The following is a 13884-nucleotide window of genomic DNA, read 5'->3' as shown; positions in this document are numbered from 1 at the left end:
TCTCTGTCAAATTAAAAATAAATGAATAAATAAAATTTAATAAATAATCATTTAAAATTATTTTATAATAGTGTATAAACGAGTGAGCAAGAAAGAAGTATTCTCAAAAGAGAGTACTTAACACACTTCTCTCTCTTTACCCAGACATCCAGGTTCTAAGGATCCTGAGCCCTTGTGCACATTCTAGGCATCTAGGCATGTTTTTAAGTCAATCTAGTGATCTGAACTGGGGGTTGGCCATATCACTTCCAACCCTGCAAGGCCCTTGTGTTATTGCTGTACCTCAGCAGCTGGGCCAGATGCTATGACTTTAAAAGAATTGGTCAATTAACAAAGGCCTCATTTAGAAGATGACAATTAACTGAAAAGTGACTATCTAGAAGAAGGATTCAGACAGAGGGAATGGCCAAAACACTAACTTCAATTTTAGAATATGCCTGGCATGTATGAGAAGACTAAGGAGGTTGAGAGGATGGGAATAAACCGAGTTAAGATAAAAGTCATCACTGAGTAAGTTAAGAGTAAAGAGGAAAGAGATATGAGGATATACAGTAATAATCTATTAAAGGTAGGCAGGCCCAACTGGTAGATTTTGAGAAGAGGCATAAAGGTATGATTATGTTAGAGTTACAGGGCTTATTACTTTGAGATGGCATGAGTGTTTCAGAAATGGAAATTTATTCTCATACGTGAAGCATAACTTGTCTTATATGAGGTGCAGTGGTATAAAGATAGCACAGTTAAGACTCCATGATTAGAAAAGAGGGGAACTGACTGGTTCCAGGTTATCGTACGATCAGTGAGTCACTTAACTTCTCTATGCCACCAATATGAACATAATATTACTTGGCATGTGTAGTTCTCAGAATAGTTTAAGAAATGAGGAGGTAATGGAAGGGAGATGAAATGTCAGATCAGTATAGGTTGTCTTCAGGCTGAGGAGTTGATGACGATCTTATGTACATTCTAGTTGTCACGACAATTACAGTTCTTTCTATCAGGAGCCCAAGTGTCTCTGCTAAAGCTAGGAAGTTGAATTTTTAGAATATTGTTTTACATGTGAGAATGATGGGATATAAAGTATGTATAAGAGTTTTACAGCAGTAATGTAGCAGAGGTGCTGACAGGAGGCTACTGTGATTGATGTCAGATAAATCTATCAGATGGAAAACTCAGAAGCAGTATGTAAAATATGGGAGGAGAGGCTCAGCCCCAAGTCAAGCATGCCATCAATGTTAAGTGACAATACTAGTTACTGAGAAAACTTAGAAGAATAAGAATCACTACTATAGAAAGATCCGATTTGTCTTCTTCCACTCCAACTAAGACAAGAAAATGGACTTTTGCTACTTGTAAGAATGAATAGAATCACGTTTTTCTCCTTTATGATTGATGGACTTTTAAAAATTGTTTTTATAAAGCAAAAATGACAGAACCTTAAAAAAAAAAAAAAACCAGAAAATGTTACATGCTTTTGTCTTTTAAATGTTCCTTCCCTTTGCCCCTCCTACCCACCCTCCACCGCCCATTCCCTACCAGCCACTTCTCTCCCTTCTGGTTTCTGCTATCTACACTTACCCTCAATTATCACATAGCCTTCTAGAGTTATTTTTCTTAAAGTATCATTAACTTTGAATCTAGATGTGTATTCAGTAAACTCAATAGTCCAAGCTACTTGTTTTAACAATGTCCCAATTACAATTGTACTGGTTTTCCTAGGGCTGCATAACTAATGACCACAAACTGGGCAGCTTAAAACAACAGAAATTTATTCCCTCATGGTTCTGGAGGCTAGACATTCAAGATGTAGTTAGAGGTTTTTTGTTGGTTTGTTTTTGTTTTGTTTGTTAGAAGGAATATGTACTTGTGAGGTTGGGGGGGGCAGTATTCCCCAGTGGGGTATGGTCACATCCCAATTCCTTCTCTAGCATTCTTCTATCCTGTCAAGATTTGAGGCAGATGTGTGCACACACGCAAACATACACGGTGTATTTTTTAAGACATTGGGCTGGGTTTGGACCACACCAGCCATGTGGAGTCTGGCTTCCTTAATCATTTGTCTTCAGCCAGCCCAGAGTTGGTTTCTTCTGAAGCCCTGAGAGAAAATCCATCTCACGCCTCTCTTCTAGCTCTGGAGGTTGCTGATAATCCCTGGTGTTCCTTGGTTTAGGGCTACATAACACCAGTTTCTGCTTTCACTTACCTCCTTCTCTTCTCATATTTTGGTGTTTCCAATCTCTTCTTTTATCTTATTAGGACATTTGTCACTAAATTTAGAGCCCAACCTAAATCTAGGATATTTTCATCTCAAGTTCCTTAACATAATTACATCCACAAGGACTTCTTTTCCAAATAAGGTCATATTTGCAATTCTTGGGAATTAGGATTGCACACATCTTTTTTTTTTTTTTTTTTTTTTGAGAGGTTTTTGCTATAGGGCGCGTGTGCTCACCAGGCAGACAGAGAGAGACAGAGAGATAGAAAGTGAGAAATCACCCCCAGGGGGGATGTCCACGCCACAATCCCTGCTCCTCCATTCTCCTCTCGGGATTTTGGGCACGCACGCACATGCGCCTGGCGTGAGTTTAAGCCACCGGGTCTGGGATGGGAACTGCGGTCGACTACGTGGGAGTCCAGCAACATAGCCATTATGCTAATTGCTGGTCCCAGGATTGCACACATCTTTTTGACAGCCACTTTTTAAAATCACTATAAAAATGGTTGATATTAGAGTAAACAGGGGGAAAAAAAGATAAACCTCTATGTGATTACAAATAATGTGGACTTAAGTTTTGGCCAATTGGTAATAGTAATATTACCTTATATGTATGCAGATTTTTAAAAAAAGAATTTATAAAAGTCTTTCACATTTACTTTCTTTTTAATGTTTATAATGAGCTTTAAATATATATTTTTATCCTCATTTTAGAGATGATAAAGCAGATGCTAAGAAAACTTAATGATTTATTGAATGCAAACCAACAAAGAATATTTAAATATGTCAGAGTTTGAACTCAGTCCTGAAGCTCAGGTCCTCAGTCCTGCCTGGTTCCAGGAGAAGTACCCTAAATCAGGGTTCCCCTGAGCCAGAGACTGGTGCTGATCCGTGCCCTGTAGGGGGCTGGGCAACAGTCCAGAGACAGTCTGCCAGACCACACAACAGCACTGGGCAGTGAGTGAATGAATGAACTTTCATCTGTGTTTGCAGCCACTCCCCCTCACTCTCATTGCTGCCTGGGTTCCATTTCCTGTTGGATCAACAGTGGTATTAGATTCTTATGGGAGCCCAAATTCTATTGTTGTTAGACTGTTTCACTGTATATTGCAATGTAGTAGTGGTGGAAATGGGGTGCACAATGGACGTGGTATACTTAGGTCATGTGGAATCAACATCTGTTCCCATCTGTGGAGGGATTATCTTCCATAAGGCCAGTCCCTAGTGTTGGAAAGAATGGGGAGTACTGCCCTAACTGGTGAGAACTTTTTGATTCCATGATTGATACAGTAACAAGACATAAAAATGAAGCTACTATCTTTTCTAAAAAAAAAAGATTTATTTAATTTTATTTATCACTATTGTTATTTTTTAAAATTTGATCAGAGTGGAGGTAGGAGTGAGAAAACAACCCACCAGGTCGTGCCAAAACACCCCCCCAGGTCTGGGACTTGAACCATGGTTGGCCATCTGGGAGTCTATCCCCTTAACCACCATGCCACCTGCCAACCCCAAGAAGCTACTATCTTAATAAGGCCAATATGGTCAGGTCATTGTTGTGTAACAAAGTTTAAAGAATATACAGACATAAGTCATTTAGCCTATTTCTTGCAGTAATTGAAAAGTATAATGAAAAGAAATAGTTGACTAGCACCAACAAAATTACTGAGAAAGCCTCAGAACAGGATCACTTTGTTATTTTCATCTTTTAAACTTCTAATGCACACATAAAAGAGCCAATGAATAAAAATAGCTAAGTGACATATATGATAAAATGTATAAAAGAAATTTTAATTAAAAACTAAATAAAATAAAACTTGTCTTTTCTGTAGGTCACTTTGTACTGGAGAGAGGTGATAGTGGGATTTCTGATCTATGGATAGAATTTAAGAATTAGCTCTGTATAAGAACCTCTGATTGCTCAAGGTATGCTCTTTCAAGGTACGTTGTTTTTTTTCCTCCTCCTTATCTATTTATGATTATCCAAAATAAAATGTACTACATTTTATGGCAAACACCCCACAAAAAACTAATAATTTATATCTGGATAAGTGAGTTCTTACAGGCTGAATTACATCTTGATTTGGAAAAAGCAGGTCTGTTGACCTCTGTAGTACTACCTCCTTCTGCACTGTGTCAGGATTCCTTCCTTACATTCTGGACAAAGCTGATGCTATATTTATCATGTGAGATCTGATAAAGAACCATAGATATCATGTTTTTGATACCTTACAAGATTGTGTAAGATGTTGGCAAGATAAGATTTCAGTTCTTTGATGTTTATGGAAATCCTGTATTTTTTATTGCCATTGTAACAGAAGTGGCCACAGTGCCTTGCTTTTATGTAAGGACTTTTGATGGTCAGTGGCCTTGAATACCTGATTTCGTGAAGTATGTCTTTTATCTTCTCTGATGCAGTGCCTTTCCATTCCTATCTATAAATTCATAGGAATCTGAATTGTTCAGATCTTAAATTTGGGCCTCCCTGGATTAGAGCATTCCAAATGATATATGAATCTATGTAAGTCTGCATTCATCTTGCACACAGCAGGTTGACTGAAAGAAAACACAGAAAATGCCTATTAAGTTCTGATCTGGAAGCACTCTACAAAAAAGTGAATTCACTGGAGTTGATTTCCACCGTCAGGTAGATTAATCACTAGGTTCTTGGCCATTATGTTCTGCATGCTTACTGCCTAATATGTAAAAGAGGCTAGGTAAATCTCACCAGTTTCTTGACAGGCAGCAATGCTTTTTTATTCTTTATTACAGAATAAAAATCCCACTGAGAAATGGATTTTTTTTATACCTCAATGTCAAGCAAGTCAGAAAGTATTATTTCATAACACACTATTCATGTGCTTAAACATTAAAAAGAGTGAGGTGTGGGGTCAGCAGGTGGTATAGTGGTTAAGGTGCTAGAATCCCCCATGGTCCACCACAGTTGGAGTCCTGGACCTGGAGACTTAAAAATCATGTGAGGCACATGTGTGCATGTGCCTAGGATCCCAGGAGATGAATGGAGGAGAATAAATTGCAACATGTTCATCTCCTCTGGGGGGAGATTTCTCACTTTCTCTCTTAGCGGCTCTTTCTCTCTCTGGCGAGCTAATGTGCCCTATGGGGGGAAAAAACAATGAAGTAAAAATGAATACAGAATGAATTGTGTGCAGAGAATAAGTTAGAGACCTTAGAGGGATGTAGCAGAAAAGTAACCTCAGCAGCAACTAAGAGTTCTTCCTTTTTCTCTATTTTCTTTCCTACTTTCCTTCCTTCTTCCTTTCCTTCCTTCCCTCTCTCCCTCCCTCCTTTTCCCCCTCCTCCCATCTCTTCCTCTCTTTTTCTCCATGTTTTATCTCCTCTTCCCCTTTATTTCCCTTATATCTTCTATATTTTCCCCCTTCATTATACTTTTTTTCACGGTAATGAAAATGGCCATGATTTATGGCATAAGTTTGACTGTAACCATGTGACACAGAAATAAACTTGAATGATTTAGATTCAATGAGATGATCCTTTATAGTTATAAGGAGTGGTATAATAATGGGAAATGTTCTTTTCATGCATTCATTGAATAAATTTCTAGGAGTATTTACAATGCATCAAACAGTATATTGGACAATAGGTATTCAAAGGTGTCCATGACAGGCAGGTCAGGGTCTAAAGGGAACCCAGACAATAAAGAAAGAAGCGAGATGATTAAAAAAAAAATCAGCTCTAGTCGTGATTCAAGACCTGAAAGAAACAGTTTTCTGTTAGAGAGAGTAACTGGATACAGTAGAATAACCTGATTTCTACACCATAGTCAAATATTTAGAAAAAGCAAGTGTATAGTCAATTTTATGCCATTTGGCATAAGAAAATAATCTCTCTGAAACAATCAGATATTCTAGCTGAGGGAATATTTTTTGAATATCAGACATCAATATTACTTTCCTAAGGGAGTATAAAACCATTATTTTGACAAATATGTTGAGTATCACTTATATGTAAAGTACTAGTTATTCACTACCAGTGATGCAAAGTCGAGTAAGACATAGACTAGGTCCTATGTGAGTTTATACTTTATAGGACGATACTTATATACAAATAACCACCTTTCAAAATCAAAGTATGATAAGTGTTCTATGAACTTTTTTTAAAAAAGCTACAGAAGAGCACAGGAATGATTCTTTTACAATACGAGGCAGCTTAAACCTTCTAATGGCTTTCTGCCTCACTCAATACAAATGTCAAAATCCTTGTACTGACCTTCATGGCCCTACACAAATGGATGCTCTTACATCTTTGACCTCATCTCCCACTATGATAACCCCTAACTCACTCTGTTCAGCCACAACAGATAACTTGGTATTTCATAAAGCACACCAATCACCAGCTCATATTAAGGCTTTGGAATTGGCTGTTTTTTGTTTTGTTTTGTTTTGTTTTGTTTTGTTTTAGATTTTTGCTATAGGGCTTATATGCTTACTAGAGAGACAGAAGAAAAAGAAAGCAGGAAATCACCCCCAGAGAGGGGGGGTGGCCATGCCACAATCCCTTCTCCTCCATTCTCCCTTCATTCTCCTCTTGGGATTTTGGGCACATATGCACATGTACCCAGCATGAGTTTTAAGCCACTGGGTCCATTACTCAAACCATGGTGGACTATGTGGGAGTTCAGCGATGTAACCATTACACTATCTGTTGGTCACTGCAATCAACTCTTTTATCCAGATTCTACATAGCTAATTCCTTCACACCTTCTGGAATTTTCTTCAATCTTGTCTTCTAAGGAAGGCTTGATATGAGATCCTTACCTGAGATATTGATTTCTCTACCCCATTGCACTTAGCACTATCTTCTAGAGTACTGTGAAAGTTATTCAGGTGTCACGTGTATTACTTCCTGTTAATCTCTTTTGGCTAGAATATAAACCCCACATTGATAAGAATTTTTACCTGTTTCACATACTAATATATTCCATGCATGCTAACAATGTCTAACACATAGTGGGTGCTCAATAAACATCAACTAATTTAATTAATGAGTGATTAGCTTTAATTGGAAGGTAAAGACAGTAGAAGAAAATCAAGATTGGCAAAATATATGAGTACCATGAAGCTAAAAAAGAACTTTGACAGAAAGGGAAGTTCTCCCTGACTCATCTGTCTCACTTCAGGTTATTACTCTTTTAGCATGCAGAGCACATTTTTCAAACACAGATAAATTCATATAATTTCTTTATGTAACTGATAGAGTGGATAAATGTGACTCATGAGATAAAATCATGATGCAAATTTATTTTAGTCTCCCATTGTTCCTTAATGTATTTTATTGTTTTCTTTCTACCTGATTAAAAACTCAGTCAATGTCATGATTCTTTTGATCATTCTCAGGCAACAGTCACTTTAAATCAGAGTTCCTGTCTTAGTTCCATAAATGAAATACTAAGTTCAACATGATTTAACACTGAGACTTGTCCTTTTCTCCCACTCATCAGATCCACCAGAAGATGGGGAATGAAGGAGAGGGAGCTCACTGTAAGGTAAGGGGATGAGTGTGCCTTCAGGTAAAAGTGGGCTAGTCATGTTTCTATTTTATGGTATAATCTGCTAACTGGGTTTCTCACTTCCTCTTCCCAGCATTACAAACATCTGACCACTCCAGAGTCAGAGTTCAGGAAAGGCACTGGAGAATGGAGGACAGAATAGACTTTACCTGACTCAATTTCTTACATTGGTAGGAAGTAGAAAGTGAATCTGGCAGAGGTCAAAAGTAGGACTCTGTCTCGTAAGTGCTTTTATGGACTCCCAAGAGATTGCTTCATCATCGAAGATCACTCAGCTTCTATTTCACAAACCCAGACAAAAGCATCTCTATTACAGAAGGTCGACATCCTCCTTCCTTAGCCCATGAAAATCTCACAAATTGATTCTACTTGTTCTTATAGGCAACTCTTTACAGTGGACCTAAGATAATACCCCTAGACTTCCTTAATTCCTAACATACTTGGGGTGTGCAGTAAAGATTAAATCATCCAAGCATTCTATGCCACCATAAGAAGAGCTTCTTTGCTCTAGATGTTTTAATGTCTATTCAGCTATTTTTCTGCTTTTAGAAATTTTTTTTGAGAGGTTTTCGCTATAGGACAGACAGAGAGAGACATAGAGACAGAAAGCAAGAAATCACCCCCCAGGGGGGATGGTCACACCACAATCCCTTCTCCATTCTCCTCTCGGGATTTTGGGCACACACGCACCCGGCATGAGTTCTAAGCCACCAGGTCCGGGACACGAACCGCGGTCAACTATGTGGGAATCCAGTGACATAGCCATTATACTAACTGCTGGTTCCCTGCTTTTAGAATTTTTAAAGTAGGAAAAAAACTATATGCCTACTCAGTCTACCCTCCCTTCAAGTTGCAGAAAGTGCCTATTAAAATATTAGAGTGGTTGTAAAACTCTTATCTTTGAACTGAGATGACAGAAAAGCACTCACAACTGTGCTATAGGTAGAGCTAAGATTCACATAACAACTTGCTTCTAAATAATATCTCAGTTTCCACTTAATAAACCTTGTATGCTCATGATAATCTTTTGAGACCTTATGAGTTGTAATCTAGCTTATGGCCACTTTACAGTTGTAAAGTCTTATGGGATGGCATGCCTGATTGATTCAGTATTCTATTTGTATGCTATCTATTTTACTGAAATTTTGCCTCCAACTTTCATTTTAGATATAGATATAGATAAAATATAAACTCCTGAATTAGCATGTACACATTCACAATGTATCTTCTTTCTTGCTTTCTAGCACTGCTTTTTATTTTTTACATTAACTTTATGTACTCACAGGAGGGAGGAAGGGAGGGAGGGAGAGACAGAGAGAGGGAGGGAGAGAAAGTGATAAGCACCCCTTGGGGGATGATCATGCTGAAAACTATTCTACTCCATTCTCTTCTCTTCTTGGGATTTTAGGCATGCACACACATGAGCCCACTGTATTTTTTAAACTTCAGAGTTCAAAATTCAAACCACACAGTCATCATGTGGAATCCAGCTCTCTTAACCACTATGCCACAGCCAGGCCCCAACTCTCTTTTGATTTTCATCATGCATTTGCATTTATTCCAAGTCTAAGAGTCTTCCATTCATTTATCCAAAAAATACCTTTGAATTACTTACTATTTTTCAGGTCATGTTCTTGATGTTGTTACATGTACATCACAGATGAATATGCCAGAGTATATTTTTTAGAATATATCATTTTTTTTGTATTTATTTTACCTTCCCTATGTTTTGTCCACTTCATGGAATACCACTTCACTCCGCTGTGGACAGGAAACTTCAATTTATCTTTTATGTCACTGTTCTGAAGTTACTTTTTCTATGGTGCCTATCTTGATCAGAAGTCTTAATGTTCTACACTGTAATCTTATGGTATTTCATATATTTCAGCTGGCTTATTATCACATTGTATTATGAGCTGTATGTATCAGAGTCACCTATAATTGAAGAGATATATTGTACTTATGTTTTTACTCATAATAACTAGGTATTATTGGCTCATTAGAATAATGTCAAGTAGAAGCTTAATATATATTTGTAGTGCTAAAATGAACTGAGAAGGGAGCACCTTATAGGGCTATATAAGTGGGCAGCCACAGATATGTTTGCAGACCAGTGAGTCCATCTAGACTACCATATGCACTGGATAGTGGAGAGTAATTTTTTTAAAAAAAGAGTTATTTTTCCCCATAGGTCACATGCACTCGCTGGAGAGACAGAGAGACAGAAAGCAAGGGGGGTTAGCCATACTACAATCCTTTCTCCTTCATTCACCTCTCAGGATCTTGGGCACAGTCATACACATGCCCAGTGAGAGTTTTAAACCACTAGGTTTGGGGACTAGAAAAGCTTAGGCCATGAGGGAGTCCAGCAATGTAACCATTACACCACCTGATGGTCCCAGATAGTAATTTTGTAAATGGAGGTTGGCTCAGTATTAGACGATATTGTGACAAGTCTTGAATGCCATGGGAGGAGAGTGTACTTAATTCAACAAGCAAAAAAGACTTATTCAAAGCTTCCGAAGAAAAGAGTTATTGGAATTGAGCTTTTAAAAGGATAATTTGACAATATGACATAGGTTGCTTTGAAATAGGACCATGTCAAGAGAGTAGTTATTAAAGTAATAAATGTATGACATAAGAAGAAACAGCATAAATGGAAAGGAACCATCATATTAATCACTGTGGAGCTGGGAACTCTAAGCCTTTACAAAGGATCAAAAAAGGAAGAGCAGAAATCCTCTGATTGATGCTGGATGATTGGCAGAATGATAGCACAATTGTTGTATGAGTTCAGAAGAGGATGAAGATGATTCTTAGTGTAGTTAGGACATATTAATTTACAGGAAAAGTAAAACACTCCATTAAGATGTTCAGGAGGCTGACTGAAGTATGCAATTTGGTGGAATCCTCTATGAAAGATTTGGGTAGAGAATTATAATAATTTATGATGAGATCCAGAGCACTTTATAACTGTGAAACTAGGTAAAATGTAGGATGATTTATAAAAAAAGTAAAATAAAATAATTAACCAAAAGAACAATAAGAGACACATGAGAAAGTGTTCTGATACAGGAAACAGTGTCTGACTCAGTAAAATTCTCATTCTCCTTAAAGAATAAAAGAACAAATCGGTAAAAATTGCCACTATGAAATAGAAATGGATGACAACTTTGTAGAAAACTGATAAGCAACACAATTAATGAACTAAAAAACAAGCATTTTAGTTTAAATCAATAATTAAAAGACCTACCATCACAAAATTTAATTAGCGATTTGTAGGAGAAAACCAAGAAGAAATCAGAAGATCCAGATACAAGGCACAGAGCATATACAGACAAAAACAAAAAAAAAAAAAAAAAAAAAGCAAGTAAAAGAAAAATCCAGGGTTTTATGTAAAAAAAGAAAGCAGAAGAAAGGTAACCAGCAGTTAGTGTAATGGCTGTGTCGCTGGACTCCCACGTAGTCGACCACAGTTCGTATCCCGGACCCAGTGGGTTAAGACTCATGCCAGGCGCGTGTGTGTGCATGCCCAAGATCCGAAGAGGAGAATGGAGGAGAAGGGATTGCGGCGTGACCGTCCCCCCTGAGGGGTGATTTCTCGCTTTCTGTCTCTATGTCTCTCTCTGTCTTTCTGGCAAGTGCACGCGCCCTATAGCGAAAAAAACCTCTCCCCCCCCTCCAAAAAAAAGAAAGCAGAAGAAATAGAGCATAAACAATAATCAAATGAAGAATTCTAAAAAAATCATCTTGTTTTTAAAAAATAAATTGTAGTTTGAAATTGAGAGGCTAATCACTTTTCAAGCAAGTTAATGAAAATTCACACTAAAAAAAATCGCATAAAGAATGTTTCAATCACAGAAAAAACAGGATACAAGATGCTGTAACACCAAATGCCAGAACATCAGGGTAACATATTCACAAAGATTAAACAGAAAGACCATGATGCATGATTTTGTCATTCTTAACACAATATAAATGGTCATGAAGCTGCCTGGGGAGGGACCAGCAGGTGGTGTGGTTGTTAAGGCACTGGACTCACACGTGACTGACTGTGGTTTGAGTCCTGGATCTGGCAAGACAGTAGTGCCTGTGTGTGAGCAATCAGAATCTTGGGAAGAGAATGGAGGCAAAAAAAAAGAAAAAAAAATGGGGCCCGCCCACCTCCTGTTGGGAGTTGATTTCTTACTTTCCCTCTCACTGTCTCTGTCTGCAACCTGGCAGGCACATGTGCCCTATGGCAAAAATCTTAAAAAAAAAAAAAAAAAAAAAGTCTGGTGTTATTGGTTTATTCTATTACTTACCTATCTGAATACAGACTTCTTCCGCTTGATCCAATTCTAGAAAGTTTTTCAAGTCATCCACTTCTAGTATAGAGCCATGTTCTCAAAGCACACACATTTTCCCATTATCTACCTATTAGTTCTAGTATAATCATCTATTTATAAATCCTGTGGTCTATCTTAGATACCATTATAACTTTAGTATGAGACACAAGCATTGACACAAGAGTAAATATTATTTGAGGGAATGAATAAATAAGTAAATAAAAAGTGACCCGGAAACTAGGCAAATTTTCACAAGTAAGATTTTAAAACATCAAGAACAACAGTATTAGTAACATAGAAAACATATCTTAAGCTAATTTTTAATCAAAAGTGACATTTCATAAATGAAAGCCATAATAATCAAAGGCAATAGGAAAGAATATTACAGCCTCATTAACATAAAGTTAGAGTTTATAAAATAATATCTATCATAATAATTTCAGTAATTTAAGATAATTGACCATACCATTTACAGATTTGATATATATATTATTACTTACTTTATATTAAACTAAAATGGATAAAATGTTTTAGTATGTCCTTGACAGGACTAAGAAAAAATGTATATATATGAGAGGGACCAGCAGTTAGCATAATGGCTATGTCGCTGGACTCCCATGTGGTCGACTGCGGTTCGCATCCCGGAACCGGTGGCTTAAAATTCACACCGGACGCATGTGTGTGCATGCCCAAGATCCCGACAGGAGAATGGAGGAGAAGGGATTGCAGTGTGGCCATATATATATACACACACACATATAAATACATATACATATATATGTATGTAAACACATTTTATAACAATGGAAACATTGTTTTAAATGTATCATCTTAGAGTTTTGGAAAAAAACTTAAACTATTTATCATAATTTTGTCACTAGTTATCTTTTTATTTTTTTGAGAAGTTTTTGAGAAATTTTTGCATCCATCTAAAACCTTTCTATGACAGGTACGTTTTTTATTTGACTTTTCATTTATATATGACCCTGATAATAATCCCTTCCTCTGTCTACAAACAGATGTTTACTTGTTCCTCCATGACTACTCCTTCTCTTAATATGTCCCCTAATATGCCAAGTTGTGCTGAGAGAGGCAAGTTAGTCTAGAATTACAGAGTGTGGAAAGCATTCACGCCAATAATATAGAGATTACTAAAACATCTGGAGTTGAGATAAAAGGGAAATCATGTTTGGACAGAGGAGTGTATTGTTAGTTTGGATGAGGATAGGCAGAGCTGATTTTATAAGAGACCTGAAATAAACTCACAAATATTTATATTGTTTATCTTTTTCCTCTGCGTCCCCTAGGGTGTTCTCCCCATCGAAAATATCCAAACTGTCATGCCATCAGCATGTCCAAGAATCAGTCTGCAAAACAAAGGAAGAAGAATCTGAAGGTGAACCGCTGAGAAGGAAGTACAACAGCTTTTACATTCTCAGCTCATTGGCTAGAACTTAGTCAAATGGCACATGAGAGAATGATGAAAGAAAAGAATCGTTTCAAAAAAGGATGAAATATTTATTCTCTGACAGGCGAGTCATGTTGTGATAAATCTAATGGAGTTCTTTATTAAATAGAAGAAATAGGCTCAACCCATGGTGGTCCAGGTGGTAGGGCACCATTCTGTAATGCTGGAGCCACAAGGAAGACCATGGTTCAGATCCAAAGTCAAACTGAAACACGCTGTGAGGGGTGGAGGTGGGGGACTCTGTGCCTGTGAGCCTGGTTGCCTGAAAGGTTGGGGGAAGCTTATGACACGATGAGACTTCATTTATGGTGCCTGTTTCTTT

General features: G+C 37.4%; 1 long non-coding RNA gene across 1 annotated transcript; it reads left to right on the top strand.

The window, feature by feature from the left end:
* The first annotated feature begins 4057 nt into the window (after nucleotides 1-4057).
* LOC102472047 (uncharacterized) lies at nucleotides 4058-13520 on the top strand. Its single transcript, XR_333736.1, has 3 exons — nucleotides 4058-4156; nucleotides 7698-7742; nucleotides 13402-13520. It is a non-coding gene; the product is annotated as an uncharacterized LOC102472047 (long non-coding RNA).
* The last annotated feature ends 364 nt before the right edge of the window (nucleotides 13521-13884 follow it).

The sequence above is a fragment of the Tupaia chinensis genome, unplaced genomic scaffold (genome assembly GCF_000334495.1).
Source record: "Tupaia chinensis unplaced genomic scaffold, TupChi_1.0 Scaffold000085_1, whole genome shotgun sequence".
NCBI lineage: Eukaryota > Metazoa > Chordata > Mammalia > Scandentia > Tupaiidae > Tupaia > Tupaia belangeri.
The sequence above is the reverse complement of the archived record's forward strand: the minus strand, read 5'-3'. Positions and strand labels throughout refer to the sequence as shown.